This window comes from Cicer arietinum, chromosome 1 (assembly GCF_000331145.2).
Source record: "Cicer arietinum cultivar CDC Frontier isolate Library 1 chromosome 1, Cicar.CDCFrontier_v2.0, whole genome shotgun sequence".
NCBI classification, from domain to species: domain Eukaryota; kingdom Viridiplantae; phylum Streptophyta; class Magnoliopsida; order Fabales; family Fabaceae; genus Cicer; species Cicer arietinum.
In genome coordinates, this window is record NC_021160.2 from 54,217,409 (window position 1) to 54,224,673 (window position 7,265).

Genomic DNA, 7,265 nt, shown 5'->3' on the forward strand with positions numbered 1-7,265 from the left:
ATAGCGTTGTTAGACTCTAGCTATCTTCACTATGAAAACGCAGTCATCGAGACTGTCCTGACTTCACTACATGCAGGAAGCGTAGTCCTCACTATCTTCCCGAATTACAACGTAAGTCTTAATGACAATACCTTGTCAACCAGGCTAAAGGTCCAAGTTCAGATCACTGGAACTGATCAGATCCCAGAAGCCTTGTCTGCAACTCTTCATCACCAAATAATCTATCGACTCCAAAACCATTCGATGGATTTACCACTCACAGGATGTTCTTCAGATTCGTTATTGGTAGTCACCAATAAAGAAGAAGAAACACCCTCTATTGTTCAAATCCCTAGAAAAATGTCGAGAGAAGAATTAACACAGCTGATTCCTCTTAAATGGATCACAAACTATGAAAAGATGCAATAAGACAAAAGGCCGATTCAATCTCAAGAAGCAACTTTCAGGAGATCATTTGTTGACAAGACAGTCAAGACGATCTTCAAAAACCCAAACGAAGGAAGTAGCTCATCCTCTCAGATCTTCTAAACTCTGATGATACAACCAGTGCTCGAGGAAGACTGGTGTCCTATCCATGCGGTTACGACAGATGGAAAACTCGTCTATACAGATAAAATAGACGAACATTTCATTTGGGATGTAGATCCTACTAAGTGTGACCCAGACTGTGACTGTTGGATGCATGATGATGAGATGGATGAATATATCATCAGCCCTAAAAGGAAAAATAAAGGTAGGTGTAAACCACCACCACCTCCACAGAGAAGGACTGATCCAGACAATGGTCCTTGGGTAGGAATCCGAAAAAGAGCCCATCCTCTCCAGTTTTACGAAGAAGCTCTTAGGATCCTCATAGAAGAAAACCTTATTCCACCAGATGACCCTGACCTTATTTCATGGTCTCCTTCAGATCATTATAAACCTTTAGAACCTCCAAAAAATATCAATCCAATCCCTTGCTTCATGTACACAACTTTTACCCCAGAATATGACAAACAATTCCCAACTCTAGAAAGAAAGGTACACCCAATCACAAACAAGTCATCCAAACCTTTCATACAACCCACTGAAGTCCAACCTGATGGAAAACTCAAACCTTTAACTCAGGCAGAAGAAGTTCTTAATTGGCAATCTGAGAACATGATTGCTCAAAATGACACTTTCCAGAACTTAAATAAAAAGGTGAATAAAGTTATAGAAAAAATAGAAGAAATAGATGAAGATCTCAAATTTCTGTCACAAAAGATGCAAAAGCATTACAGAACCTTGAAAGCTCAAGTCTCTCAGTTGGATCATGACCTAAGAAGGATGTTAGAAGAAAGAACTTTTGGCCAAGAGTTTGACCGAAAGGAAAGAGAAATCAGAATGTTACAAGGCCGAGTGAAAGAGATTGATGATTTCTTGAGAGCCTCCAAAAAAGAAGAATCTAAACACGTTGAAGATCCTTTCTTTAATCCTCCTAACTTTCCTTCATATTTCTCACGACCAAATAGACCTTCTCCTTTCTATCCAACATATGCATCTTCACCACCAGATTACGCTAAATACATACCCACAACCTATAGACCAAAATCTGCCAGGACTGAGAAAGACTCAACCTCCAGGTTCAAAGAAAAAACCACTTGCTTAAGTGTATCATTCTCTGATTCCCAGGATGTCCCTGAAACACCTCCTCCAAAACTCCAGAAAGAAGAAACCCCAGATAAAAGTTTCCAAGCCATGACAATCACAGAGAGCCAAGAAATCCCACAAGAAAATAATTCTCTTCCACAATTCTCAAGGGAAAAGAGTGAAGATTCCTCTTCCTTTGAAGAAAATGATTCTTCCAAAGATGCATCAACTGATGAAAGATCTGAATCCTTTTCATCAGCATCAGAACAAGAATCAGAGTCTGAAAAGAATTACGCCAACATCTCCAGACTTTTCATGGTGAATGTAAAAGAGGAAGGATCCATTTATGAAGACTCATTTGAAGAAAATCCAGTCTTGGGGAAAACAAAGATAAACAATGGACCGTGGTTCACACTTGATGATATACCACTCAGTCTTTGGAGAAAAAGACTCCTTGAATTTGGCGTCTGGCTTGACACTCAAATGATGAAAATAGGTGCAGACACTTATAAGATCATTGAAGAATTTTGCTACTGAATGACAGGAACGTTGAAAAAATGGTACCATAATCTTGGTAGCTTCAAACAAGACGAATTACACAAATTGGTGAATACTACTGCTGTCCTTGGAATTCTCCACAACAAATTCATTGGTGATATGGAGATATTTGATAGGAAAAGCAGACAAGATTTCTTTGAGATGAGATGTTCTTCCCTTAAAGTCAAAATCTTGAAAGACATTATCAAAGAATGACCCAGAGGTATTATGTCCTCAATGGATTTAATGATCATACTCTAAAGAATACATATATCTCCTCGCTACCTCAAGAACTCCAGCTAGAAATCCATAGGATGATATCAACCGCTCAAAAAGATGTTAAAGTCTTGAGTCTCGGCCAGATACATCAAATAACACTAGAAGCACTTGAAAAGCTATGTAGATTGCACCAACATTTCTCAGAAATTGTACAACAAAAATCCAAATTCACCAAGGTATGCAAGAAGCCTTATCTGGAAATCAAGTGCAAAGATAAAAAAATGCAGTTGTTCAACAGGAAAGAAACATCATCGGCAAAAATACACCAAACCTTCTAGGATCTTCAAGAAGGTAAGGAAAATGAAAGCTTTGAAGTTCTTCAAAAGGAAGCCGTTTAGAGGAAAAAAGGAAAATCAAAGGTGTTTTGTTTGTGGAGAAAGGGGACATTTTTCTAAAAGATGTCCTAACAAGACCAACAAAGCTGCCAAGTTGATCAACTCCCTCCAACCTCTAGAAGGTGATCTAGAATCCTTGTATTCTGAACAAAGCTCTGCCGATGAAGAAACAATTTTCGCTTTTCAAAACTCCTCCTCAGATAACTCTTCTTCAGACGAAACATCAGAAGATGATGGATGCTTTCCTATTTACTCATTCAAGGAAATAGGAAGCACTTTACCTACTCCTCCTCTCCCTTGTGTGGAGATCCATGTCCTTGCCTCAAAATTTTCTCATCCAAAGAAAGTTATAGCCTATATGGATACTAGTGCACAAATCACAATGATGAACCCAAGCATTCTCCCTACAAAAGCATAGGTAAAACATGTTGCATACTTTGTAGCAGCAGATGGAAAGACTTTCAGAACAGATTTGATGACAAAAGAAAGAATTGGAATCAGATTCTTCCCCGAATGCATAGTTTGGACGAAGGTCATTGGTAGTAGCCTCCCAAACAAATATATTGTTGTGGGAATGGATGTTTATTCAGCAGCAAGTAGGCTTCAAATTCTCCCTACAAGAATCAAATTTAAGCGAGAATTTAAACCTTATTCAGGGATATTGAAGTTGTATCCCCTTTCTGAAGTTCCTGCTGGAGATGAAGAAATCAAATCCAAACTGTTCAGACTTTGCACAGACAATCATGGACAATTCTCTCATCCAAAACCTCTATGGACAAACAAAGACTTTTTTTTGTCTAACTTCCCTTCAAGCTTAATGAAGATATCAATCCAACCAAAGCTACTCATCCAGGAATGAGTCCATCAAATTTAGCTTTAGCCCGAGAAGAATGCAATCAGTTACTCCAACAAGGTCTGATAGAACCCACAAAATCCGAATGGGCTTGCCAAGCATTCTATGTGGAAAAGAGATTTGAAAAAATAAGAGGAAAAAAGAGGTTGGTCATTGATTATAAACCTCTTAACCATTTTCTAAAAGATGACAAATTTCCTATTCCTAAAACCTCTTCATTAAACATATTCCTCAAAGATGCTCAGATCTATTCCAAGTTTGATATGAAGTAGGGATTTTGGTAATTGGGTATTGATCCTAAGGACAGTTACAAAACGGTGTTCTGCATTCCTAATGCTCAATACCAATGGACAGTATTGCCATTTGGGCTTAAGGTAGCTCCCTCACTATTTCAAAAGGCCATGACTAGAATTTTTGAGCCCATTATCGATAGTATTCTCATTTACATCGATGATGTGTTGTTATTTTCAAAATATGAAAAGGCTCATAAACAGTTATTGGGCCAATTTTCCCAAATAGCCCAAGATCATGGAATAATGTTATCCGAAAAGAAGAGCCAGATAGCCCAGACGGAGATCGATTTCTTGGGAATGCACTTCTCTCAGGGGAAATATCAACCTCAGCCTCACATAGCCCAAGAACTGTTAAATTTTTCAGATGAAAACCTCACTGTCAAACAAATCCAGCAATTTCTTGGAATAGTTAATTATATCTGGAATTTCATCCCAAAGTTGGCTAGATACACAAGTCCACTATCACAGTTGCTTAGGAAAAACCCTCCGCCGTGGGAACCAAAGCATATTGAAGCTGTCAAAACCTTGAAAATTAACACATGAAGCTGTTAGCAAACTTAAGACGATTTTCATACTACATATGCCATATCTGATAGATTCTAGGACTAAACTCCTCATTAGCGCAAATTATACTGATCTATGGGAAACTGTTGAAGATTATCCTCCAAGTTTAAAGGTTATGAATGAATTAGTGGATTATCTCAATTTTATTAATCTTCATAATCAAGGAAAAGCCCAAGCTGAAACAACCTGTATCAGTCATGGAGATCTTCCGTCCCAATGGAAGCCTATTAGTCCAGAAGAATTTTCATGCACCGGTCATAAAATTCTCAATGGCAGATAGGGAGGATACAAGAAACGGGAGAAAGCTCTACTCGACCAGAACAGAACTCTGAAATAAAAATTGAGCAACAACTTGCAAGAATGAATTTTGAAGATAATCCCATGGAGATGGATACTGCCGAAAATCCCAGTGAAGAAACTTTGAAAGAGATGCTAGAGGACATCTGGCAGTATGATCCAGAGTATTCTCCTAGCTATTTTCCAGATGAGTATTTGTCTGATCAGAATTCGTCCCTAAGTCACGAGCCTATCTCTAAAGGATAATGAGTCCAAAAGTGTCATGATGATGTCTTGTATAATTATTGCATGTCTTGTATAATTATTGCTTGAATAGTCTTTATTTCGTCCATATGTGGCATAATAGTCAAAGTGTGTCATAAATGTGTCTCCAATAATTGTAAGCATTCCAATAATGCTTGTAATGGATCGTGATCATGAATAGTGTGTAATAGTAAAGGTGTTATGATTATGTCTCCAATTATTGTAAAAGCATTCAATAATGCTTATCATGGGGCATGATCATGAATAGTATGTACTTTGTCCTTTGTGTAACTCATTGGCTATAAAAAGAGATGTCTTGTAACATATGAGCTCAAGGAGCATTCGAAATAAAACCTTAAGTGTTCTTAAGTATAAACATGTTCTTCTAAGTTTTCTCTTCTTTCTGAAAGCTCTAGTTATTATGTTCATATCATAAACACCCTATTAGAGATGCAAGTATGCTCTACACTCGCCTCAATTATGAGGATCTTGTGTATCAGAAAACACCTGACTATTGATCCTTGCTACGGTCCTTTCTATCATAACATTGTAGTTTTAATTGATAATCTGTGTCTTGAGATTTGTAAGCCAATGGATGGCGTTTTGTTATCTCGGTTTGATGATTCAATTAAGACTATATCTTATGATATGGAAGGCTCCCGACCAGTGTGGTATCGGAGCCTTGTTCTAGAAGAGGGAGTGCATATGGTATGAATATGATAAAGAGAGTGAGTAAGGAAGGAAACCACTTAATCTTGGAAACAACCGAATCAAAAGAACCTATTTGAAGTATAGTGGGGTCTTGGAATTTTTTTTGAAAGCTCGGGACTTGCATTTTCAACACCCACCCTCATGATCATCAATTCAACCATGGAGTTGTGTTTGTTTGTTTCAAATGGAAATAAGATTGTAGGATTGTTTCAATGCATTGTCTTTATACTGGAATTATGCTTCCCGCTTGCGGTATGATAACTTCAAATGTCACTTTAAAAGAAATAGAGGTAAAAAAATTCTTTAACCTGGCCAAACGGCTAACTATAACATAGAAATAGTTTATAGCATATAAATTTGAATGGTTAAAATAGAATAGATGGGTAACGATTCTTCTTGCACAAACATGTATTTTATCCATTGTATGTAAATTTATCTACTATTAGCTTATTTTTAAATAGAGTCAATTTTGACGGTGATATAATATGTGAAATTAATTTAAGTAAAATTTTCAATTATTATTTTCAAGGAAAGTAAAATATTTGATTGAATTTGTAAATTTGCATCTTTCTCATTTCTTTATATTTTTTTTTTTTTGTAATTTAAATAATGTCAATTTAGTTTTAAAATCATCCATGTCATTAGTTAATGTTAAAAAAAACTTGTGTGACATAACATTTTAACATATTAGAAGAATAAATTAAATAATTAAAAAAATAAAATTAAATAATTAAATTTATTAAAAAAGAAACAAAGGAAAAGTTGAAGATGTTATATTTTAGTGTCTCCTTCCAAAATCTTTTTGACATGAGAGTTCTCCTTTACCGCATCACTATTATCAAATCACCATCTTCAAATCACCGTAATACTAAAATACTAAAGGTATGATTTTGATAATTTGTCCCCTTCTTTTGTATTTCTATTTGTAGATAAGTGTAGAATTTTTTTCTTCTTCTTTTAATACGGTGATTCGAAGACGGTGATGTGAAGTTAGTTGTATGATAATGGCGATGATAGATAAAGCATGAAAGAATTTTAATCCGAAAAGATTTTAAATAGAGGAACTAAAACATAATACTTTCAATTTTTCTTCATTTTTTTCATTTCTTTTTGAATCATTTTAATTACTTAATTCATGTTTTTTATTATTTAATTCCTTCTTTTGCCACATAAATGATGATGATGGTGAAATTCTTGTCCCAAGTCTTCACAATTGATTATGAAATTCTTGTTGAAATTTATTGTGCAGTGTCACCAGTGCACAAATAGTTTTGTCACATATTTTCATAAACTTACAAAAGAGACAAATACATGTACGAATTATTTATTTATATAGAATAACAACAAATCTTAAAAACACAATAGCACAACAAATCTTAAAAACACAATAGCACAGTTCTGCAAACCTCAACGATCACCCTTATATTTTGAAATGTGGGCGCGAGAGAGGGAGATTTGAATGAAAGTCGGTATTTACATCGTCGTTAGCTAATTGCACCCGAATTCCAGATTCTCCACAAATTAAAAGAGTGAAAATAAAAA